Here is a 27,357-nt window from a genome sequence, read left to right as displayed (position 1 = left end):
TTTCAAAGGGTTCCTGGACAGTGATGGCTAAAATTATTCATTTAGAAGCAGGTGGATTAAAAAGAAGAAACATTGTTAACTCCTAATATGGAAACTAAATATAAGGGTCCAAGAGAATGAGAGTGAAAGAATTACAGAAAGAAAGCTCAGATATGCATGGCAATGCTAATAAATTAGTAAGATAGCCTCAGGCCTTTTGCCAAGAAAACTGCCAGCACCATGGCTCAAATTGTCATGAGACATGTTTAGTAGCATGTCAAAAAAGTCAAATTTCACTCCCCTTATCTAGCAGAGAACAAGAATATATATATATATATATATATATATATATATATATATATATATATATACACACACATTTTTTTAAATGCTCCATTGCAATCTGGTTCATAGGTTATACGAAACTTGGTAATTTTCACACATCATCTATTTTTTAGTACACTACTAAGCTTTTTCTGGCTCATCAAAATGGGAATTTAATTAACTAAAAAACAAATAAAACCTACTGTTCAATCCTTGTTTGAAAGGGGTCATAGAATGTCTCCCAATTAAAAAGAAGGGAGCCCAGATTAATCTGTTGTCACTTTTGCACTCCTGGATGCATATTTTGAATGTAAATTTTTGAACAGTTAAGACAGACTTTACCACACACAAGCCAGTCTAACTGGGAATTTTGGTAGGATAACACCTCATGAATACTGAAAGTATTAATGGTTCCCATCAGTTTAAGCTTTGCAAATACTGTGTCTGTTCCTGACAAATAATGATTTGATTCCTCTGCCCCTAATTTTCATTATATGCATTTTATGAACTATTCATTCATTCATTTATTCAACTAATATTTATTGAGTGTTTATCGTGTGCTAGGCCCTCTGGGAGACCCTTGATTATTGCTGCTCAGCGTAAACTTTGGAAGAATGTAAACCACACACAAACCTAAAATGTTTCAAATTTTTGAACATGAAGAAGCTACTGAATTAATGTCACCATTGGGATAAAAAAATCTTAAGGATTATTATTGTTTTCTCATAAAATCTGTCTTATATCTTAAATTATAAGCTTCTGGGAGACAAGTATTGAACCTAGTTTGTTCTCATATTTTCTCCTACATATCACCCCAAATAGAAGGTCATCAGTATTTTATACAGATATTGACTCAGCAAAGTATTCATTTATTAGAGCAAAGTATTCATTTATTAGAGCAAAATGAGCAAAATATCATACTTAATTGGAAAAAAACTAAAAGCTTTTCCTCTAAGATCTAGAACATGACAAGGAGGCCACTGAAGTCCTAGCTAGAGAAATCAGACAAGTGAAAGAAAAAAAAAAAAGGACATCCAAATTGGAAAGGAGGAAGAAGTCAAATTATCCCTGTTTGAGGTCAACATGATCTTATATTTGGAAAAACCTAAAGACTCCACTAGAAAACCTATTAGAACTGATAAATTCAGAAAAGTTGCTGGATACAAAATCAGCATATAAAAATCAGTAACATTTCTCTATGTGAACAGCAAACAATCTGAAAAAGAAATCAAGAAAGTAACCCTATTTGCAATAGCTAGGAATCAACTTAACCAAAGCAGAAGATCTCTGCAATAAAAACAATAAAACATTGATGCAAGAAACTGAAGAGGACACAAAAAATGAAAAGATATTTCACTTTCATGGACTGGAAGAATCAATATTGTTAAAATGTCCATATTACTCAGAACAATCTACAGATTCAATGCAATCCTTATCAAAGTACCCATGACACTCTTCACATAAATAGAAAAAAAAATCCTGAAATTTATATGAAAACACAAAAGACCCAGAATAGTCAAAGACATCCTAAGCAAAAAGAACAAAACTGGAGGGATTACATTACCTGACTTCAAATTATACTACAGAGCTAAAGTAAACAAAATAGCATGGCACTGGTATAAAAAGAGACACGTTGACCAGTGGAACAGAATAAACAACCAGAAACAAATTTATACTTCTACAGTGAACTCATTTTTCATAAAGGTACCAAGAACATACATAGGAAAAGAATAGTCTCTTCAACAAATGATGCTGGGAAAACAGGATATACATATGCAGAAGAATGAAAGTAGACCTGTCTTCTCACCATATACAAAAATCAAACTGAAAAGGATTAAAAACTTAAATCTAAGACCTCAAACTATAAAACCACTAAAGAAAATGTTGGAGAAAGGTTTTTTCCAATTAAGAAAATGTTGGAGACAGTGGAGTAGACAAATATTTCTTGAGCAATACCCCACAAGCACAGGAAACCAAACCAAATGTGAACAAATGGGATCACATCTAGTTAAAAAGCTTCTGAACAACAAATGAAACCATCAACAAGGGAAAGAGACAACCCACAGAATGGGAGAAAATATTTGCAGACTCTCCATCTGACAAAGGATTAATAACCAGAATATGTAACAAGCTCAGACAACTCTATAGAAAAACCACCAAAAATAAGATTTAAAAATAGGTAAAAGATCAGAATAGACATTTCTCAGAAGTAGACACATAAATCACAAAGATATATGAAAAGTTTATCAGCATCATTGATCATCAGAGAAATGCCCATCAAAATTACAATTAAATGTCATCTCATTCCAGTTAAAATGGCTTGCATCTAAAATACAGACAATAATAAATGTTGGTGAGGATGTGGAGAAAAGGAAATGTACACTGTTGGTGGGAATGTAAATTAGTGCAACCACTATGGAGAACAGTGTAGAGATTCCTCAAACATATTAACAGAGCTACCATATGACCCACCATCCCCACTGCTACATATATACCTGGAAGAAAAGAAATCAGTATAGCAAAGAGATACCTGCAAGGCCATGTTTATTGTAGCCCTATTCACAATAACCAAGATTCAGAAGCAACCTATGTCCATCAATAGATGAATGGATAAAGAAAATATGTTACATATAGACAATGGAGTATGATACAACCATAAAAAATGTGAACCTGTCATTTGCACAGCAACATGGATGGAACTGGAGGTCATTATGCCAAGTAAAATAAACTAGGCACAGAAAGACAAGCTTTGCAGGTTCTCATTTATTTGTGGAATCTATAAATTAAAATGACTGAACCCATGAAGATAGAGCATAGAATGATGGCTACCAGACGCTGAGAAGGGTAGTGAGGGGGAGTTGAGGTGTGGGGGCTACAAAGAAATAGAAAAAATTAATAACATCTAGTATTTGATAGCACAACAGGGTGACTATATTCAACAATAATTTAACTGTGCATTTTAAAATAACTAAACAAGTATAATTGGATTGTTTGCAAAACAAAGGACAAATGCTTAGAGGGATGAATATATTATTTGCCCTAATGTAATTATTATACATTGTATGCCATATCAAAATATCCCAAACTCCCCATAAACATATACACCTACTATGTACCCACAAAAATACATAGAAAAAACACACACAAAGGAGATTTAATGTATATAAAGTAGCTACTCCTAACGAAGAAAACAAAAATCCTGAGACAGAAAAGATATTTGAAGAAAATTTGAAACACTGAATAATTAACACAGATATATATTCGAATGAATTTATTAGACTACAAAGAGAACAAAAGGAGTAAAAAAAGGAAGAAAGAGAGAAAGAGAGAAAGAGAGGAAGAGACGGAAGGAAGTCCATACCCTCTGCTTTTCAGCAGTCTGCTATAATTGCTTCTTACTGATGGTAACTGCTTCAAAATCTCTCAAAGAAACTTTCACGTGGTTAAAATGATGTTAATAATGAGCATGTAAGATTGAGATCTTGCACTCTAAATGCAATTAGCATGGCACATGAGTATATTAATAATGCAACTATTGACATTATTCATTCATAGTATGAGCAATTCATGTTGTATAATATTTTTGTAGACAGTCTTTCTAGAAAACCTCTATACTCTAAGCAGGTGAGTAACGTGAAATGCATTACCTGGGCATCTCAGTCCTCCCTCATGTAACAGATTCTTCTTGATGCTTTCAAAAGAAGAAAATCATGTTTGTCATTCCTTGACCAGCAAAAAAAAATCTGTAATAACTAAGGATAAACCTGAATATTATTCACCAGTCTAAATACTTGTTGGTGTACTTGCAGATAGCTGCTCTTGACTACCATAGATACTAAGGGGGATAACTGAATCAGGTTAAGTGGGGAATTTTGAAATTACCACCCATATAGTGGGGTGTCCTTATTAAAAGTACTCCCACCACCCACTAAGACAAATGCCGTCTCCAGTAGTTCTTTCTGCATAAAGCTACTAGGGCCTCTGTCATATGCAAAAAGAAAAGCCAGCCCTGCATCTCTCTGAAAATTTATTGTCGGGAACTCATGGTAGACCCCAAGGTAGTAAAATATAAGGGTGAGCAAACATTTTTTAAATTAATTTATTTTTCTTTACTTCTTAAAAAAAATGGAATACATGTGCAGAACATGCAGGTTTGTTACAAAGTTATACATGTGCCTTGGTGGTTTGCTGCACCTATTGACCTGTCCTCTACGTTCCCTCCCCTCACCCCCCCGCCAACTCCCAACAGGCCCTGGTGTGTATTGTTCCCCTCTCTGTGTCCATGTGATCTCAAAGGTCAACTCCCACTAATGAGTGAGAACATGCAGTGTTTGTTTTTCTGTTCCTGTGTTAGTTTACTGAGGGTGATGACCTCCAGCTTCATCCACGTCCTGGCAAGTATTCCATGGTGTATATGTACCACATTTTCTTTATCCAGTCTTCATTGATGGGCATTTGGGTTGGCTCCATGTCTTTGGTATTGTAAATAGTGCTGCAATAAACCTATGTGTGCACGTGTCTCTATAGTAGAATGATGTATATTCCTTTGGGCATATACCCAGTAATAGGATTGCTGGGACAAATGGTATTTCTGGTTCTAGATCCTTGAGGAATTGCTATACTGTCTTCCACAATAGTTGAACTAATTTACATTCCCACCAATAGCATAAAAGCACTCCTGTTTCTCCACAGCCTCACCAGCATCTATTTTTTCCTGACTTTTTAATAATTGCCATTCTGACTGATTTGGTGAAATGATATCTCATTGTGGTTTTGATTTGCATTTCTCTGATCAGTGATGTTGAGCTTTTTTTTCATATGTTTGTTGGCTGCATAAATGTCTTCTTTTAAAGAGTGTCTGCTCATATCCTTTGCCTACTTTTTGATGGTGTTGCTTGTTTTCTTGTAAATATGTTTAAATTATTTGTAAATTATGGATATTAGACCTTTGTCAGATGCTTAGATTTGAAAAATTTTCTGCCATTCTGTACGTTGTCTGTTTACTCTGATGATAGTTTCTTTTGCTGTGCAGAAGCTCTTTAGTTTAATTAGATCCCATTTGCAAATTCTGGCTTTTGTTGCAATTTCTTTTGGCAATTTTGTCATGAAGTCTTTGCCCATCTCTAGGTTCTGAATGGTATTGCCTAGGTTTATCTTCTGGGGTTTTTATGGTTTTGGGCTTTACACTTAAGTCTTTAATCCATCTTGAGTTAATTTTTGTATAAGGTGTAAGGAAGGGATCCAGTTTCCTTTTTCTGCATATGGCTAGCCAGTTTTCCTAGCACTATTTACTGAATAGGAGATCCTTTCTGCATTGCTTGTTTCTGTCAGGTTTGTCAAAGTTGTAGATGGTTGTAGATGTGTGGTGTTATTTCTGAGGTCTCTGTTCTGCTCCACTGGTCTTATATGCCTGTTTTGGTACCAGTACCATGCTGTTTTGGTTACTGTAGCCTTGTAGTGTAGTTTGAAGCCAGGTAGCATGATGCCTCCAGCTTTGTTCTTTTTGCTTATGGTTGTCTTGGCTATATGGGGTATTCTTTGATTTCATATGAAATTTAAAATAGTTTTTTCTAATACTGTGAAGAATGCCAATGGTAGTTTGATGGGAATAGCATTGAATCTATAAATTACTTTGGACAATATTGCCATTTTCACGATATTGATTCTTCCTAACCATGAGGATGGAATAGTTTTCCGTTTGTGTCCTCTCTTATTTCCTTGAGCAGTGGTTTGTAATTCTTCTTGAAGAGGTTCTTCACATACATTGTTAGTTGTATTTCTAGGTATTTTATTTTCTTTGTAGCAATTGTGAATGGGAGTTCATTCATAATTCAGCTGTCTATTGTTGGTGTGATTTTTGCAAACTGATTTTGTGTCCTGAGACTTTGCTGAAGTTGCTTATCAGTTCAAGAAGTTTTTGGGCTGAGATGGAGTTTTCTAAATATAAAATCATGTCATCTGCAAACAGAGACAACTTGATTTTCTTTCTTACTATTTAAATAGCCTTTGTTTCTTTCTTTTGCCTGACTGCCCTGGCCAGAACTTGCAATACTATGTTGAATAGGAGTGGTAAGAGAGGGCATCCTTGTCTTGTACCAGTTTTCAAAGGAAATGTTTCCAGGTTTTGCCCATACAATATGATATTGGCTTTGGTTTTGCCATAAATAGCTCTTATCATTTTGAGATATGTTCCATCAATGGCACTATTAGCTTATTGAGAGTTTTTAACATGAAGCGATGTTTAATTTTTATCAAAGGCCTTTTCTGCATCTGTTGAGATAATCATGTGGTTTTTGTCTTTGGTTGTGTTTATGTGATAGATTACATTCACTGATTTGTGTATGTTAAACCAGCCTTGCATCCCAGGGATGAAACCAACTTGATCGTGATGGATACATTTTTTGATGTGCTGTTGGATTCAGTTTGCCAGTATTTTATTGAGGATTTTCACATTGACGTTCATCAGGGATGTTGGCGTGAAATTTTGTTGTTGTTGTTGTGTCTCTTCTGGGTTTTGGTATCAGGATGATGCCAGCTTCATGAAATGAGTTAGGGAGGAATCCCTCCTTTTCAATTGTTTGGAATAGTTTCAGAAGGAATGGTCCTCTTTGTATTTCTGGTAGAATTCAGCTGTGAATCTGTCTGGTCCTGGGCTTTTTTTGGTTGGTAGGCTATTAATTACTGCCTCAATTTCAGAGCTTGTTATTGGTCTATTCAGGGATTCAACTTCTTCCTGGTTTAGTCTTGGTAGGGTGTATGCATCCAGGAATTTATCCATTTCTTCTAGATTTTCTAGTTTGTGCAGAGGTGTTTATAGTAATCTGTGATGGTAGTTTGTATTTCTGTGGGGTCAGTGGTAATAGCTCCTTTATCATTTTTTATTGTGTCTATTTGATTATTCCATTCTTCTTTATTAGTCTAGCTAGTACTCTATTTTGTTAATTTTTTTTTTTCAAAAAACCAGCTCCTGCATTCATTGATTTTTTGGAGGGTATTTGTGTTTCTATCTCCTTCAATTCTTCTCTGATCTTAGTTATTTCTTGTCTTCTGCTAGCTTTTGGATTAGTTTGCTCTTGTCTCTCTAACTCTTTTAATTGTGATGTTAGAGTGTTGATTTCAGATCTTTCTAGTTTTCTGATGTGGTCATTTAATGCTATAAATTTCCCTCTTAAGATTGCTTTAGCTTTGTCCCAGAGACTGTGGTACATTGTCTCTTTGTTCTCATTGGTTTCAAATAACTTCTTGATTTCTGCCTTAATTTCATCATTTACCCAGCCAGGAGTTATTCAGGAGCAGGTTGTTCAATTTCCACAAAATTGTGTGGTTTTGAGTGAGTTTCTTGAGTTCTAATTTGATAGCACTATGGTCTGAGGGACTGTTTGTTATGATTTAAGTTCTTTTGCATTTGCTGAGGAGTGTTTTACTTTCAATTATGTGGTTGATTTTAGAATAAGTGCCATGTGGCACTGAGAAGAACGTATATTCTGTTGATTTGGGGTAGAGAGTTCTATAGACATCTACTAGGTCCACTTGATCCAGAGCTGAGTTCAAGTCCTGAATATCCTTGTTAATTTTCTGTTCCATTGATCTGTCTAGTGCTGACAGTGGGGTGTTAAAGTCTCCCACTACTATTGTGTGGGAGTCTAAGTCTCTTTGTAGGTCTCTAAGTACTTGTTTTACGAAACTGGGTGGTCCTGTATTGGGTACATATATATTTAGAATAGTTAGCTCTTCTGTTGTATTGTTCCCTTTAGCATTTTGTAATGCCCTTCTTTGTCTTTTTTGATCTTTGTTGGTTTAAAGTCTTTTTTGTCAGAGACTAGAATTGCAACTCCTCCTTTATTTTTGCTTTCTATTTTCTTGGTAAATTTTCCTCCATCCCTTTATTTTGAGCATCTGTGTGTCTTTGCATGTAAGATGGGTCTCCTGAATATAGCACACCAATGAGTTTTTACTCCTTATCCAATTTGCCAGTCTGTGTCTTTTAATTGAGGCATTTAGCCCATTTACATTTAAGGTTGATATTTTTATGTGTGAATTTGATCCTGTCATCATGATGCCATTTGGTTATTATGCTCATTAGTTGATGCAGTTTCTTCATAGTGTCATTGGTCTCTATATTTTGGTGTGTTTTTTCAGTGACTGGTACCGGCTTTTGCTTTCCATATTTAGTGCTTCTTTTAGGAGCTCTTGCAGGGCAGGCATGGTGGTAATAGAATCCCTCAGCATTTGCCTGTCTGGGAAGGATTTTATTTCTCCTTCACTTATGAATCTTAGTTTGGCTGGATATGAAATTCTAGGCTGAAAACTTTTTTTTTTTTAAAGAATGTTGAATATTGGCCCCCAATCTCTTCTGACTTGTAGAGTTTCCTCTGAGAGGTCCACTCTTAGTCTGATGGGCTTCCCTTTGTAGATGACCTGGCCTTTCTCTCTGGCTGCCTTTAACAGTTTTTCCTTCATTTCGACCTTGGAGAATCTGATGATTACGTGTCTTGGGGTTGATCTTCTTGTGGAGTATCTTAATGGTGTTCTCTGTATTTCCCGAGTTTGCATGTTGGCCTGTCTTTCTAGGTTGGGAAAGTTCTCTTGTGTTTTCCAGCTTGTTTCCATTCTCCCTGTCTCCTTCCGGCACTCCAGTCAATTGTAGGTTCAGTCTTTTTTATGAAGTCCCATATTTCTTGGAGACTTTTTTCATTCCTTTTCATTCTTTTTTCTCTGTTCTTTTCTGCATGTCTTATTTCAGTAAGGTGGTCTTCAAACTCTGATACCCTTTCCTCTGCTTGGTCGATTCAGGTATTGATACTTGTGTATACTTTATGAAGTTCTTGTGCTGTGTTTTTCACTTCCATCAGGTCATTTATGTTCCTCTCTAAACTGGTTATTCTAGTTAGCAATTCCTCTAACTTTTATCAAGGTTCTTAGCTTCTTTACATTGGGTTAGAACATGCTCCTTTAGCTCATCGTAGTTTTTTATTACCCATCTTCCAAAGCCTACTTCTGTCAATTAATCCATCTGATCCTTTGTCCAGTTTTGCACGTTTGATGGAAAGACATTGCAACCATTGGAGGAGAAGAGGCACTCTGGCCTTTTGGGCTTTCAGCACTTTTTTCTTTGATTCTTTCTCATCTTTGTCTAGTTTCAGTCTTTGAGGCTGCTGACCTTGGATGGAGTTTTTGTGGGCACCTTTTTGTTTTTGTTGTTGTTGATGCAGTTGTTGTCACATTCTGCTTTTCTTTCAATAGTCAGGTCCGTCTTCTGCAGGGCTGCTGCAGTTTGCTGGGGGTTCACTTCAGACCCTATTTTTCTGATTTGCTCCCAAGCCTGAAGTTGTCACTCAAGGATGCTGGAGAGCAGCAAAGATGGGTGCCTGCTCCTTCTTCTGGGACCTCTGACCTCAAGGTGCACCAACCTGATGCCATTAGGATCACTCCTGTATAGGACGTCTGACAAATGGAGGGTCTCACCCAGTTGGGTGGCATAGGGAGCAGGACCTGTTTAACGAAGCACTTTGTCCCTTGCTGGAGAGGGTGTGTTTCACTGGGGAGAACCCCACTTATCTGGGCTGCCCAGATTCCTCAGAAATACCAGGGAGAGAGGCTAAGTCTGCTGGTCCATAGAGGCTGCAACCATCCCTCCCACTAGGGGCTTGGGCCCAGGGGGATCCAAATTCTGTCCCTGAGCCTCTGGCTGGAGTTACTGGAGATCCTGCAGGGAAACCACCCACTGAGGAAGAATGGGTTCGTGTTAGGCCTGAAGAGGTGCTGCAGACTGCCACAGCCAGTGTGCTGGGCTATGACGACAAGTCTTGGGACTAAGCCATCCATCTTCCCTGGCTCCAGCAGGGGAAAAGCACGGCCTGGAGCTATAAAAATGGGTGCCGTCCTTCCCCTGCCCAGGAAGCTTAGTGTGTTAGGCAGTTGCAAGTCCCAGTGCTAGCTGCTGCCCCTCCCCCAAGGAGTCCAAACTGCTTAGACAGCAGGCAGCTCCAGCCGGTGCTGGTTGCCACTTCCCCAGAGAGTTCAGTAGGCTTAGGCAGATTCCAGCTGAGAGGTTGTAAACATCTGTGCATTCCAGGGTTGGGACACTAGGCCCCGGTAGCATGGGTTTACAAATGGGATCTTCCAATCCATGGGTTGCACAGTTCCATGGCAAAAGCACAGTTTCCCTGGCTGGGTAGCATACTTACTCACAGACTCCCTTGGCTGTGGGGAAGGGTATCCCCTTCCCCATGTGGCTCTCATGTGGGCCACCGCACCTCACTGCTCTTCCTTCTTTCCATGGGTCACGCCAGCCTTCTAGTCAATTTTGATGAGAGAACCTGGATACTTTGGCGAAGGATTCACATGCTTATTATGGAGCCACTGAACACTGCTGCTTCCAGTTGGCCCAGCAAACATTTTTGCAATAAGAATGACTATAAACATAAACAAAACAAAGGTTCCCCCCACAACCCTTTCTCCTATAACTTTTCTCCAGATCTCAAAAAAAATACTTAAATCTAGCAAAAGTCAGATTCATCCAAATTAATTTTACTCCAAAGGGACATAAGTATAAGTTCAATTAAGCAAGTGATTATTAGGACTTGTTGTACTGTGGGTCACTGGGGAAAATTACTAAAGTTGAGCGATAAAAGGAATGTTCTGACTTCAGGTTGGCCTGGAATTTTAAAACTCAATTCTCAAGAAACTCAGCACTGCATTTTTACTGAACTATTTACTGAATCAATATGGCTGGTTAATATTTTCCTCAGTAAAGAGAAATTCAATACTGAAAAGTCCTCTCAGAAGACTTTAATTGAAATGAGGTGGACAAAGTTAGATCACAATGCACAGGAACATGGAGGAGAGCTATGCAAATCAGCCTAAGGTTTTCAGAACGTGTTTCCAGATGAGAAAACGTCTCATGAACTGAGTTCTTTACAACAGGGTAATGCCATGTTGGATAGGAGAAAAACTATTTTATACTAAGAAAATAAAAATAGCCAGGAAGGGTGACATAAAGAGCCTGGAATTTTTGAAAAATCATGTAATTCAGTAAGAAGGTACTCAAAAGATAAGTAAGACTTAGCTAGGGAAAATGTGGAGGGAAGAGTATTTTAGGCAAGAAAAACAGAGTGTGGGAAGACCCTGGGGAAAGGAGGAGCCAGGCACATTCACAGACCTGAAAGAGGCCATTGTGGTGAGAGCACACTAAGCATGGTTGAGAGCAAACTGAGGTCAGGGTGAACAGCGAGGAGGGGCTCGCCCACGCAGGGTCTCATGGGCATGTTAAAGATTGTATTTTGTCCTGAGTTCCCAGAGATGCTATCCGGGTTGTACAGAGGAGTGATATTTTGAAGTGATTATACTGGATACTATGTGGAAAATGAATTATGAGAAGGCAAAAATGACCACAGAAAGAACAATACAAGACTTTTCATTTGCCCCAGGAAGATAGGATCGTGATTTGGGCCAAGTTTATGGTCTAGAGCTTGAAGGAAGATAAATGAATATGAATGATAAAATGAAAGAGAACTTGGGTGATTACTTGAATAAAAAGGTTCAATTTATTCTATAGTTGTGGGAGATATTTGGAGAATTTTAAGATTTTAAGCAAGGATGTAGCTTTATCTGACTGTTTAAAAACAGCATGGAAGACTGGAAGAAGAAAGGTAGTTCGGAAGAAACAAAATCAGTCATCGAAAGAGAAAGAAGTTGTAATGACAGAAAATCTGTCAAAGAAGAAAACCCAGTGCCTAGTGACTCACTACAATTAGTGCCAATGGAGAATGGAATCTAGAATGAACAGATCTTTGAGTTACTGGATGGAGAGTTGTGACTTTTACTGATGTAGAAACTATAAGAGGAGACAAAAAGTTGGGGGAATAAATAAACACATTTACCTTAACATGTGCTGTGTGTGTGGTGCCTGTGGGATGTCCAAGGGGTTATATAGAGGGCTTTAGGGCTTGGGAGGAAGGTCTAGACCTGCCAAAGAGAATCACAGTCACCAATGTACAGCTGGTATTTGAAGTCATACATTTGGATGATGGCCCAGGAAGAATATTTTGAACAGTTAAAATTCTAAACCTCTTCTCTGTTTTTGTTTTTTAATATACTAGAAACATAAGCCATATGTCCCTCACCACAAGTCCTTTCCTCCTTGATGATTTTGATCGTGGCACCATGTTCATTCAAGGGAATGTAAGAGGGGGCAAAGGCAATAACCAAACAAAATAAAGCCCATATAATTTTTATACTCTTCATCTCACCCCCAAATTACTGAAAGTTATTAAATATATGCATACCTGAGAAAACCCAAAATTGTCTAAAATAATGGCCACCACACAGTAGGCTCTCAAAAATGTATATGTTGAAGGTTTTCCATTGACTAGAGCAACAGAAGACACTAAATGAGACTGACATAGAAAATAGGTGAAGAGAAAGAAGGAACACTAGGAAAGATGATGCTAAGGAGGTCCAAAGAAGAGATTAAAAACTCAAGAAAAAAATGTCAAAAATCTATGAGTGCATTTATCACACACAATTTAATTTACTTCTCTCTCTTCTCTAGTTTAAATAACAGGTCTTAGGCTGTCATTCACCAGGTCTTAGGCTGTCATTCACCAAAATGCATAAGAATCACTTGGACAACTATTTCTGAGCTGCAAGGTAAGCAGGTCGAACTGCAGGTTTGCCCTACAAGTCAATCTTCTATTATTGCTACCGCTTTATCTAGCACTCAAAACAAGTTATTAGAATGCCAGTGCATCAAAATGATTTCATTTTAGGGATTAATTATTGGTAATAGCAAACCACCCCCTAACTCTTCTTAAAAGACAAATACTAGTAACGAATTATGTAAGACAAATCCCACAAATGATCACAACATCACATAATACATAACTGTGAGGAGATGAGATTGAGAGTTGCTGAACTGGACTGTGAACTCCTTTGAAATTTTGCATTTTTAGCACCTGGCATATGGTAGGCGCTCAATAAATGTTCAACAAAATAGAGTGGATTGAATTTCCAAACTGAGGAGTCATGTTTTCTTCCTCCTTTTGTCTTCATGAATGCTGATGGCATGACTTGCCTTTGGCTGGCTACTACCTACTCATTCTTAAAGACTATGTTGGTATGATTTCCAAAACCTTCCCTCAGCCTCCCACCCCTCTTCTACTCCCCTGCACTACACCCCTCCTCACCACCATCTTCAGGCTGTGTTAAATGCCCCTTATTCATACTGCTGAAGCAATTGTGCATCCCTCCTTTATGACATTGGCAGTATCTGGAGACATTTTTGATTGTCAAAACGTGGGGGTGGGGAGAAGAGGTGCTACTGGTATCTAGTGGGCAGAGGCCAGAGGTGCTTCTAAACATCCTGCAATGCACAAGACAGCCCCCCACAGTAAAGAATTGTTCAGCTTAAATGGTCGATAAAACTAAGGTAGGTGGAGGACGGTGGCTCACACCTGTAATCTCAGCACGTTGGGAGGCTGAGGCTGGTGGATCATCTGAGGTCAGGAGTCCAAGACCAGCTGACCAAAATGGTGAAACTCCATCCCTACTAAAAATGCAAAAAAAAAAAAAATATATATATATATATATATATATAGCCAGGTATGGTGGTGGGCATCTGTAATTCCAGCTACTCAGGAGGCCAAGGCAGGAGAATCCCCTGAACCTGGGAGGTGGATGTTGCAGTGAGCCGAGGTCATGCCATTGCACTCCAGTCTGGGCAACAGGAGCAAAACTTCATCTCAAAAATAATAAATAAAATAAGCTAAAGTAGAGAATCCCTGTGCTAAGGCATTCTTTTTCTCTCCTTGTGTTTACTGCATTATGTTATAGTTTTTTGTATCTATACAATATGCCTTACAAAGAAATTGTATCAATTTATTCAAATATCTGGCACCACAGATGGCATTGCACTTACAAACCAAGGATCAGGAATTTACTGTGTTGCTGGAGCCTTTTGTTTATTTCTAGGGTCTGGCCTAGAAATTAAAATATGATAGGTGTTCAGTGAATTATGTAATACATATTACTCACTTTTGACCACTTGAAATTCATCTTTTATCTTCTAGCCCATTCCCATGATCTTAGAGAAATTTACCAGCTTCTTTGTTATCTTGATGTTTCTAATTAGAATCTGTTGTATGCGAATGTAGGGTTTTTATTTCTTAAGGCTATATATACAATTTTGAAAGTATATTTTTCCTAAGCTTGAATTCTTGGTGTACTATACCACTAGCATTTCTTCATTTTGTAAAGTGTTCCTTTCTCTCCTTTATCGGTTTTTTATCTTTGTTCTAGTTTGTCAGATACGGTAAAATAAGCCACAAAAGCTATGGTAATTATATTGCCCAGTAGCTTTCACTGGGGAAAGGTTTTTGAAAGCCTAAATTCGTCTTCAGTTATGGCCACTGGTTCTTCCTTATGTGCATGTTTCTTTACCTGTTGGAAGAACCTGCACAGGTTAGTTAGGCATAGTTTGTTTTAAAGAAAGACATGGTTATCTATTCCTTCATTAGTTTTGTGTTTAAATGCTCAATGAATTTGTTTGACATTCTTTGTTCAGCTGGCAATGTCTGAGGCCCCCTCAAAAGATAATGTGAGTTCCCCTGAACAATCTGGGCAAGAGATATCAACCAGGGAGAAGATGCTGGCAGTGGGGTTCCTGGGGAGCTGAACATCTGCCTGACCTCCTATTGGGCTCATCTAATGCCGTAGCCTAAGTTACTTACGGTCCCTAACCTTAGTGGCTTCACTGTTAAAGCAAGCATGGTATTTACTACTCCCTGGTCTTCTGAAAAAGGAAGATCATGGCATAGCAGTATTAGCAAGGACTCTGGAGTCCAAAGACCTGCTTTAAGACTCAATACTGTTATTCTTTAGCCACGTGACCAGGAACATTTTAAAATCCATTTTCTTTACATCTAAGCAGAAGATACACCTACTTCAGATGCTTAACGAATTAATGCATACAAATATTTAGCAAAGGATGGGGCTTATGTTAGGTATTCAATACACGAAAGTACCTTATTTTCCTGTAATTTTATTCTGTGTTATTCCATAACAGTTAATAGAATTCAAGCATATGACTTACTTCAAAATCTTTTTTTTTTTAATGAAAGAGTAATAAGTGCATTGAATCAGTGCAACAAATTTTATTCTCTGCATGAGGAAATGCAAAAGTTAGCAATAAGGCACAGTGTGGATGTTCTTGGTGCGGCTTTGGAAATGGTAATAGATCTCAACGAGCCTCTCTGATGAAGTATTCCCAGGTAACTTTCTCTTGAATTAGCAGCATGCTACCTTGTGTTTTATTCCAATTTTCATGTGGCTGTCTCTCTTCTCCCCAGCACAGGAACCGGAGATTCCAGCTGGTTAATATGTTGCATACTGTGAAGTAGATGCTGTTGTAAATTAAGGCATTATACGAGAATATACCAGAAGCATATAGAAATCATTTGACTTTTTTTTATATTTCCATACTCTTTTGCATAATTACCTAAAGGACACCTTCCAAATCTCCTCAATAGTCTGTCACAAATCACCTCAAGCTGCACACCATGGCAGCTGAGTCCTGAGAAATACTTGAAAAGCAAAGCAACTCTGAGACTCTCCAGTGGCTCCATCCTACTCGTTTCCTTTTTCCACAGACTAGATTTTGTGCCTGGGTGATCACTTTTCCTTCAGTAAGAAGTAAATTGTATTTCAGCTGCTGCTCTTAAGATGTTTGGAACTCCACAGCATCTTTGATTGCTGAGACATCGTACACTGCATACAGAGCCAGGTTTAATGACGTGTTCATGGGAAATGAGTCTGCCTCATCAGGGACTGACATTCATCACAACTGCTCTGGTAATGGGAGTTGCTGATTTGTTTGCCAAGTAGATGGTTTCTCTGAGACCAATGTTCAAACGGAGCATTATTAGTACTAATAATATGCTGAAGTCTGTGCTATAAAGCCCTTCAAGTATTCAATTATTCTTTTCTTAAAACCTGGCAAATGCTTCCAACCTTCGGCAACTGGTATTTTTAACTAGGAGATTAGCTGTGGTAACTTTTTAAATTTTTTCAATGATGTCAATTTGAGAATTATCTTCTCAGCAGATCCAATATCACGTCTATTCAAAGCAAATGCCTAAAACTCATTTAAAAGCAAAACATTCAGAGGCCTTTTGCATTCCTGTGTCCACTCTCGCCTGTTCCTCTGTCAAGAATATTTACCATTTCTCAGGTACCACTAAGAACATGAAAATGCAGATTTAAAAAGATAATAAATCACATCACGCACGTTGAGGAAACCCCAACTATCCTTTGTGCTGATCCCAAAGAGTTCATGGATACATTTTGATTTATAGCAAATAGACCCATCTTATAAGCTTTTAGAAAGTTGCTTATGGCAATGAGCATGTATCTAATAATAAACATGGCAAGTGCAGTTCTCAGCCCACTAACCCAGAAGTGTGAGAAGTAAATCTTCCTTTCTTTTTCTGTCACTGAATTTGCTTCTAATTTAAAACCTTATTCACCCCTGTTTTTTATATTTCGGTCCTGGGTCTTTTGTATGGGATCAAAACTTTTAGGAGGGGGAGATCTAATCTGGTCCTTGGCGTTAGGATTGTTATGCTGCTGTCTACTATGGCAGCCTCATCCCCTCTGCTCCCTCGTGGGCAGTGTAGGTCTGAGTTGTGACATCTTGCAGGCCTAACCCCACAGCCCCATAGGATTTTTCCCTCACAATTTTGTTGCCCCGCCTTTGGATATGGGCATCGTTTTCTTGCTCTTAGATGACACCAGGCATGAAAATTATGTGGAATTAAAATGCTGTTGACTTGTAAGTCACCTATGACCGACCTTGTCCTGTCTCTTCTATGTAGTAGGCTGCAGGGGCACAGGTTTCTGCTACTATTGGCTCTGAAAAACTGTCAAAGATGTCTGCATTTCTCTCTAATCCCTAGGACTCACAACCAAGGTGGAGAGTAGTACACAGGAGCCCTTTACATACACTAGCAGACTTAAAGCTCTCCTGGTTTCACTTCTAAGGAGCTTCCCACACCAATCTGGGAAAAGTGACATTTATCTCTAGGCAGGAAGCCCTGCTCTGAGTCCTTCATATGTATTTTTTGAATCCGTTGTTTTGACGCGGTGTCCCCTCGTGGCCTCTGCTTTTGGCAATAAAAAGGAAGCAATAGTTCTTTTTTTCTTCACTTGCTTTATAAAACCCCTTTCTAAAGCATTTAAAGTTTAATGGCCAAGTGATCAAATTGGAGAAGGGTTAAGTAGAGTAAGGAAACATAGGAATAAAACTTTGCTTCAAATTTCATAATACTGTCACACTGCACTCAATATTATTGAGTTCCAAATCTGTCACACTAAGTATTAACAAAATTTCAGGGAAGCCCCCTAACTATAGAACACTTTGTTTTCAGCATATAACCAATATTGAAAGCAATGAGTAAAGGGAATCCTAAATATATATGTCTCTTAGGGCTTTACTCTAAATGACCTTGAACTTCTCTGACTCTGTAAATTAATTTTCCCAAATCAGGTTCCTGGAAAAGTAGTCTCTATAAATAAAAGGCAGAAGGGAGATGAAGATAAGAGAGAGAAGAAAAATACATAAATTGGCCAGAGACCAAACTATATTTGGCTTCTTGGATTTCAGCATTTATTTTATTTTATTTTCCCAACTATTATAAACATCATGAGATCCTATAAACCATAACAAGCAGGTATACTGCCTTATTATACCCCATTTTATAATGTATTTTCTCTTCAGGCAATAGTCATCTTCCTTAACAGCCCTTTGTCTTCCAAATATTCATTTTTTGAATCATTTTTTCTGGCTCAGTGAGTTGTTTTTTTTTCTGAGCTTCCCAAATACTGTGTCAAATTGTTAGAATTAACAACATATTGTATTCATCTGATTAGGTGTTTTACCTTTGCATTACCAATGCTTGGCATGGCATTTGGATGTTCATAACATGTTAAATATGGGGAGAGGAGAGAAGATGAAGAGGTAGGTAGGTTAGAGTTAACCTTTTCAAGGTACAGTTGGGCCATAAGGTCCATTCATTTATTCAGTCATTCAATCATCCAAAAATATTTATTGAGCAACTACTATATGCTAAGCACAATTTTAAGCATTAGGTTTAAGAAAGTGAATGAAATAAAATCCCCACTGAGTTTTCTAAAAGGGAAAGAAGACTATATATGTGTGTGTGTGTGTGTGTATGTGTATACATATGTGTGTATATATATGTGTGTGTGTATATATATATGTACATACACACACACACGTAGAATATCAGGTTATAATCACTGGTCTGAAAAAAATAAAGCAAATAGAAAAATAGAGTGGGCTCCAGATTAGGAGGGTATTCTTTTATAGAGAGAGCAGTTAGAGAGGTCTAACCACCTCAGATAAGGCTCTATTTGTGCAGAGAACTAAAGAAATAGGAAAACAAATGATGTAGACATCAGGGATAGAAGGGAAAGGGGAACATTTCGTGCAGAGGGAACAGTAAGTACAAGGGCACTGGGGAAAGTCAGTACTCAGTACACTTGAGAAACAGCAAAATGAGGCAGCAGAGGTAAGCAAGAAGGATGGTAGGGAATAACCCGAGAGGTCTTTTATGTCAGTATTTTTAGTCTATGACAAAGATTTTGGATTGTATTCTGAATGAGATGAGAATTCGGCAGAGGATTTGGGAACATAAGATTGGCATGATCTGATTGATGTTTTTAAAATATCATTCTGAATGCTGTAGTAGAAAAGCCTGAGAGTAAGGAGGAGACAAGGAACACCATTTAGGAGGTTATTGCAATAGTCTGGATGACAGATGTTGGTGGCTTAGGCCAGGGTTGGAGAAGTGGAATGATTCTGAATATATTTAGAAGACAGAGCCAACAGAATTTCCTAATGGAATGATATGGTTTGTTAGACAAAAATCTGCATTAGGGAAGGTTTTTTAGATTTGAGGGTTGACTAACTCAGTCAATGGTAATGCCATTTCCTGAGAAGAGGAATACAGAGGAAAGAGCTAGTGTGAGGCAGGAAGGGAACAGAGGAATCCAGAGCTGTGCTCTGAACAAGTCTATTTTGAGACGTCTGTTTGACATGCAGATAGAGATGTGGAGTAGGGTGATAAAACAAGAGCCAGCAGTGGAGGGGAGAACGTGAGGCTGGGCATATGAACTTGGAAGTCAGCAGCCTATAAATATTTGTTTAAATCACAGAAATGGGTGAGATTACATAGTGAGTATAGACAGAGGCAGAGGACTCAGTTCTGGGCACTCCAACGTTTAGTCAAAATAAGTAAAGAAGAGGATAAAGGAAAAGAGGTGATCCTCTATCACGAATGTCCTTTGCTGTGACATACTCCTCTACCTCTCATGTTGAGGGCATCTGCCATCCAGGAGCCATGATGCACTCCTCTACTTCTACTGTTCAGGTAGGCAAGATTTTAGGGTGGCATGGTCAGTTGTGTCAAATGCAGCTGAATGGCAGGTGAGGAGAAGGAATGAAAATTATGCACTGAATTTGGCAATGAGGTGGTCACTCAAGACACTGAGAGAATCAGTTTTAGTAGAGTAGTGGGACTAAAGTGAAGGAATAGCAGACACATAAAGAGGAAATACATAACTTTTTATGGAAGATTGGCTATAAAAAGAGTGGGGAAATAAGGTGCAGTGAAACATGGATTTGGGCAGAGAAAATGATAATTATGTTTTTAACTTTTAATTTTGAAATGACAATAACCTTACAAGATGTTGCAAAAGCATTACAGAGATCCCACATGCCCTTCACTCAGCCTCATGGCAACATGAAAGATTTAGCAATAAGCTATATTACATTTTTGTTTTCTTACGAGAACTACTCAGTGTATTAGAGAAAATGGATAATATAGAATAAACTACACTCATGAGGACATTTTGTAGGTGAAGGAATAAGGTCCTGTCAAGCTGCTTCTATTTCTTCACATGCTCAGCTTCTTATTTAATAGAGGTATGAGGGCCTATCTGATGAGAACTCATACATGTTCCCACCAATAGACACCATATACAGCATATCTTTCCACTAGGAACAATGTCATGCTCATATTTCAGTCAAACTCTTCCACTTCTGCACCAAATCTTACCCCTCAGTTTGGAAATTATTGTGCAGGTAACCTTGTGCTCCTTCACAATCATAGGTGGCAGCTGTGGCTGTAGTAGACAAAAATCAGAACATCTAGGGCATTCTATGGAGAAGAAAGAAACAAGCTTCTGGAAGCAGCAACATAGAAGAACATTAATTCTCTCCCCACCCAGTCTCACCTACAGGTAGATAAGAGGAAAAAAATCATTTTTTTTGTCAAAGCAGTGTCCTCAAGGAGCAGTCAGACTTTAGTATGAGAACGTAAGGACGCTTTCACAGAAGAGGGTGAGGATATAGGGATTTTACTCATGAAAAGTCATGTCTTTCATAGGAACAATAAAAGGGCTCAGAGATGGTTGGGTGTGGTGGCTCACGCCTGTAATCCTAGCACTTTGGGAGGATGAGGCGGGCAGATCACTTGAGGCCAGATGTTCGAGACCAGTCTGGCCAACATGGTGAAACCCTACGTCTACCAAAAATACAAAAGTTAACTGGGCATGGTGGTGTGTGCCTGTAGTCCCAGCTACTCAGGAGGCTGAAGCAGGAGAGTAGCTTGAATCCAAGAGGAAGAGGTTGCAGTGAGCCGAGATCACGCCATTGCACTCCAGCCTGGGTGACAGAGAGACTCTGCCAAAAAAACAAAACAGCTCAGAGAGTCAAAGGGTTTAAGACTGAGTCAGATTAGGGAGAGTATAGAGCCTTAATGGGGAGAATCTAGGCCAAAGATATGATCTGGGAATCTTGGGCTTCATATAAAGATTGAAATAATTTGGGATAAGAGGAATAATAAGATTAATCCTGATTGTATCTTGAGATAAGAAGGAAAATCAAATCTAATTATAACCTCCTTCTGAGGACTAAATATTTTTGACAACCTAAGTGAGAAAGTGGAAATGCCAATGGGGTCAGTCAAAATGTGTTGCCTTTATCCATCTTGGCCAACTTTGCAAATGTGAATATGGAAGATACATGAGGGGTGGACAAAGAGAATTTAGTGTATATCAAAATAGAAACCACTGCTACCCTTCATAAAAACCTATTTATTCTGAATAAGTAGATTCAGAATTTCTCTCATTTTTTGGCCTGAGATGAACTAGAGCTTACTCTTTTGTAGTATTTGAAGATAAGGTTTGCTCAGCATATTATTAGTACAAATAATATTGCAGATGTTTAACTTAGAAGAATTCTTTCAGTGACATTTGCACATGAATGTGTTAAATTGATCCTGTTACTTACAGATGAGTCATTTCATTTGTTATAAATATATGGTATGAGGGCATTTTCACACAGTAAAATCCTGTTTATAATACATTCCAAAAATGTATGCCTCTATAAATGTATAAATTCATGCTTATTCTAGTAGGAAATGTTTTTCCCAATTTTGTCTCAACACTAGAAAACTTAATTTTGTGCCCAGTTACATAATCTTAGATAACAGCAGCATCTACTCCTGCTTCCTTTATAGTCTTAGTTCTATTAAATACCTAAATGTTCAATTTTATAATTATTTATTAACCTGTAAACCACCTCCAGATGATTTCAAAGAAGAGGGAAGCAGCATGATTTGGTATCAAAAAATCCTACAATGGAAATCTCACTGATTCTGCCATTAACTAGCTATCAGACCTGCATCAAATCACTTTACCAAATTAAATATAAGTTACTTACAGGGATTGAACTAAATAATCTTTTGAAGTTTCTTTCAACTCTAAATTCTATGATCGTTAAATCATAAATTATCAATAATCCTAATTTTTGAGTGTTTTAACATGAAAATTTCTACATGAAATTTCTCATTATCATATTAAAAACTGATCTAAGCTCAATAATTTAATAAGCACTTTGTGTTTTGTTTTGTTTGTTGTTGTTGTTTCTAGAGAGAGTCTCGCTGTGCTGCCAAGGCTGATCACAAACTCCTGGGCTGAAGTAATTCTGCCACCTCAGGCTCCTGTGTAGCTTGAACTAAAGGTGTGCACCACTGTGTCCAGCAAGCATTTATTTAATAATTTAATGGCACATTAATGGGACTTATTGAAAGTGAATGGTATACAAAGACAGAGAGACATTGACCATCATTATACTATCCTCTTCATTACACGGACCTTTTTATGTATCTTTCTAATTGAAAAATAAATGCATATTGATTATTGAAAATTTACAAAATAAACTAAAGACAAAAATTTCGCCAATTCCAACAATCATTAATTATATATAATTAATATATACATTATTAATATAACAAATATATATTTATATATTATCTATATGTAAAGTGTGTGTATTATATATAATTATGTTATAAATATGTTATAAATATGCATTAACAAATGTATATTTATTTATATATATTCATAGAAAAGAGACAAGTGTGTATATTCATAGAAAAGATACCAAAATATATAGACTATTCTTTCTATGAATATATAAATAAATTCTTAGCCCTACTTATGCTAGTTGAAGAATCTATTGTTTCTTAAGCTGTCTTATTCCCCATTAGATATTCAACATTTCAATACTATTAGAAATACACATTTTTGAAAAGATAATTTTAGTTTTTACCTGTAGCCATTATGCAGTAACTTACTGAATTTTCTTCACAGGACATGATTCAAACACCGGACTAAACATGAAACAACTGTTTATAGTTATCAAACAAACACAAGTCTAACAGAGAAGAGAGAAATATGAGTCCTAATACTTCCCTGGATTTCTGGTTGTAAGTACTTTCTAGACTAAAATGCAAAAATTTAAAGCCCAAACAGAACATGTCTCATGTAGCAGAGGACACAGAAATCAGAGTTTGAGGAAGTCAACATGGCTGGAATTTAAAAGGCAGAGTGCCAGAAAAGAGATACACAAATAACGAAATACAGAACTATGCATAGAGTTGAGGCTTTGGCTGAACACTAAGCTGAGCATGAATAAGGAGAGACTCCATGAGTTTGAACAACGAACTACCAGGGAAGTGACAACCCCTGGGAGTTGCTAAAACAGGACTAGAAAATGTTTCAATTCTGACCAAAATGAAAACTACTTAATTAAATCCCAGTGCATTCAGTAAAGACTCCAGAAAGGAAAGATTAGTAGGGCTAAACTAGCTCTAATATAAAGACTGCTATAGCACCTTCCTAACAGAGCAAAAAAATAAGCTTTGAAAATTAGATGGACCTGTAAGTAATGTAATGTAACTGCCTTCCAAACAAACAAAAAACATCTAGCTCTTTAAAAGAGAACAATATTCATATCATCAACAACATAATATTTATAATGTCCAGCATTTGACCAAAACCTATCAGACATAAGACTCATTTTAAACAGAAGAAAAATATCAGTCACTAGAAATACACCCAAATAAAATGAAAGTAAACAACTTTTAGAAATAGTTTCAAGGACTTAAAGAAAAAGATAATGAGAGGGAAAAGGAAATGTTTAAAAAAAAAAAAAAACGAAAGAGCAACTAGAGCTTAAAAAAATAAGTAGTACTCAAAAAACATACTGGCTAGAATAGGAAATTAGACATTTCAGAAGAAAATGTCAGTTAATTTGGATATGTTACAATAGAAACTATCCAAACTGAGGTACACAGAATAAAAGGCGAACTGGAGAAAATTAACAGAGATTTCATGAGCTCTGGAACAATATCAAGTGGTCTGAATTCACTTATTCATAACAGGAATAAAAGAGAGGACATCACTACAGACATTATAGACATTTAAAGGTTATCCGATATTGTGAACAAATGTATGCCAATAAGTTTGACAACTTAAATAAACAGATTTGTTGAAAGACACAAATTATCAAAACTGACAAATAAGAAATAGAAATTTTGAACAGATCCACATCTATGAGAGAAAGTGAATTTGTAATATAAACTTTCCTTCAAGTTAAGTCCTGATCCAGGTAGATTCACTGTCTGAATTCTATCGAACATTTATGTGGCACACAGATCTTTCAAAAACCCTTTCAGAAATCAGAAGAGAGTAACACATTCTCAACTTATTTGCCCTGAAAAAGAGTGAAACATTATTAAAAAAATAAAATTAGGAGTTGACATCAGCAAAATGGCAGAATAGGAGGTAACCCGCATATCCCCAAACAACAACAAACTTTTGTACTTATCTGCAGACAAAGGTCTCTCTGCTGGAGCCTTAGGATTCAGATTGGAAGTTGTGAAATCTTGTGGAGCTCAAGATCTAAAAGTGTCATTTTGAGAATGCAGACTAACACCCAGTTCACTGACCTATGAATCATGCTCCTTGGTTCAAGTCTGAAAACAGCCTCATTCCCCAAAGGGCTTGGCTACAGCCCCATATGGCTTTTAGCATGCAACAAAACCATTGGCCAAGGTGTACTGCACACACTAGTACCTCGTGGAGAGGTTTATCTGCCCACTGATATCAGGCTCAGCAGTGAATATGAAAGTTCCCCTGTAGCCTGGCTCCAACCCCCTCAGCTGAGGTCCCAGTTCAGAACTGCTAATATAAGGACCTAGAGGGAAATATGCCCATATGGCTCAGCTCAAGAGTCTGAGCCTCCATGATGGGCTTGCCAACCTCTGTCCCACAACAGATCTTGAGTGCGTCTTGTCTTAGTTCCAGTCCTTCCTGCAGCAGTGGGGAAACAATCCTATCTGTGCACAAGCATGCTGGAAAATTCACACCCACACCCATCTAAGCCAACAATATTGGCTCACCACTGTCATCTCACAGAAGATCCCAAGGGAGCCCAGTCTCAGCTTTGACCCTCCCACAGCAGCTGGATAACTATACCATCTGTTTAAGAACCCACTGGGAGAAACATGCCCCTCTGAGCCAACTAAACTGGGCTCTCCAACCTCCACCCCACTGCAGATTTTGAGGTAGCTTAGTCTCAATTCTGGCCCTACTTATGCTAGTTGAGAAACGACCCCACCTGTCTAGAAATTTACTGGGAAACACACGCTTGTCTGAGGCAATGAAATAGGCTTGCCAGCAGCCATCACATAGCAGGTCTTGAAGGGTCCTAGTCTCAGCTTTGGCCCCACCTGTTACAGTCAAGGAAATACCCCTACTTGTGCAGGGTCCTGCTGGGAGACAAATACCCATCCAAACCAACAAGATGGGTTCACCAGCCTCCATCCCACATGAGATTCTGAGGGGGTACAGTCTCAACTCCATCCCCTCTGCTGCAGTCAGGGATCCATCACCTGTATAGGGCCTGCTGGGAGGCACATGGCTCTGGGCCAACAGGACACTCTTCTGGGGGCAGCTCCATGACCAGCTTTTCCACACAGCCCCAGTACACTCTTTGGGTCTTCCCTAGTTACATTCAGGCCAGAGAGCCACATCAACCCTGGAGCCCTCGCAAGACTCACAGCAAGCCTGGGATTAGAGCACCCTCTAGTGCTAATACAACTGCAGTTATCACATACTCAGAGAACACAGTTATCACAGGCTCAGAGATCTGCCTGGACTCTCTGGAAGGCCCTCAGAATAAGCACTGGCATAAACAAAGCCAGACTGTAAAGGCTGGAATAAATACCCAATCCTTCAATGCACAGACATTGTCACGTGTCTGCAAACATCAGAAATATCCAGGGACTATGACCTCACCAAGTGAAAAAAATGAAGCACCAGCAACTAATCCAAAGTGATAGAGATGTGAGATCTCTCAAAGAAAATAGCTGTTTTAAGGAAGCTCTATGAACTTCAGTAAAACACAAAGAAACAATTCATAAATTTATCAGATAAACTTACCAAAAAGATTGAAATAAAAAACCAGAAACTGTGGATTTGAAATAGATAATGGATGAAATGAAATGAAAAGTACAATAGAGAGCATCAATAGCAGACAAAAGAATCAATGAGCTTGAAGTCAGGCTATTTGACAATACATAGAGAAGGAAAAAGAATAAAAAGAAGTAAAAAAGGTTTATGGGATCTGTGAGACAACATTAAAAGAGCATATAGTCAGGAAGAGAAAGTTGGAAAAGTAAAGGTGTAAAAAGCTAAATCAAAGAATACCAGATAACTTTCCAAACCTAGATAAATATATAGATATTCAGGTATAAAAAGGTCAAAGGTCACCAATTAGATTGAACCCTGTATTAGTTCGTTCTCACACTGCTATGAAAAAATATCCAAGATTGAATAATTTATAAAGAAGAGAGGTTTAATTGACTTACAGTTCCACATGGCTGGGGAGGCCTCAGGAAACTTACAATCATGGCAGAAGGCACTTCTTCACAGGGTGGTAGAAGAGAGAATGAGCACAAGAGTACTCATAAACTTAATGGGTACATTTAACGTTTTATGGTAACTGCCATAAGCTTGTTTAGGAGCAAACTTTCTAAACTACTAGAGAAAATATCTGTTATTGTAACGCAGGTGTGGAGAGGGTATATTAGTCTGTTCTCACACTTCTATAAAGAACTGCCCGAGACTGGGTAATTTATAAGGAAAAGTTTAATTCAGTCACACTTCTGCATAGCTGGGGAGGCCTCAGGAAACAATCACGGCAGGAGGGGAAGCAAGCATATCTTACATGGTGACAGGTAAGAGAGAGTGCATGAAGGAGGAACTGTCAAACACCTATAAAACCATCAGATCTTGTGAGAACTCACTCACTATCACAAAAACAACATGGCAGAAATTGTTCCCATGATCCAACTACCTCCCACCACATTCTTCCCTTAACGCCTGAGGATTGTGGAGATTAAAAATCAAAATGAGATTTGAGCGGGGACACAGATCCAAATCATATCAGAGGATATAACTCGTTTCCTCCCCATCATAACAATCATGGTCCACACTTCTATACCAAAACAGTTTAACAAGAAAGAGCACAACAGATTTATTTAATCAAAGTTTTACATGACATGACAGCATTCAGACTAAGGACCCAGAGACCTAAAGTAAACTATCCATTTTTATGCCTTAGGT

This window comes from Chlorocebus sabaeus, chromosome 25 (genome assembly GCF_047675955.1).
Source record: "Chlorocebus sabaeus isolate Y175 chromosome 25, mChlSab1.0.hap1, whole genome shotgun sequence".
NCBI lineage: Eukaryota > Metazoa > Chordata > Mammalia > Primates > Cercopithecidae > Chlorocebus > Chlorocebus sabaeus.
The sequence above is the reverse complement of the archived record's forward strand: the minus strand, read 5'-3'. Positions refer to the sequence as shown.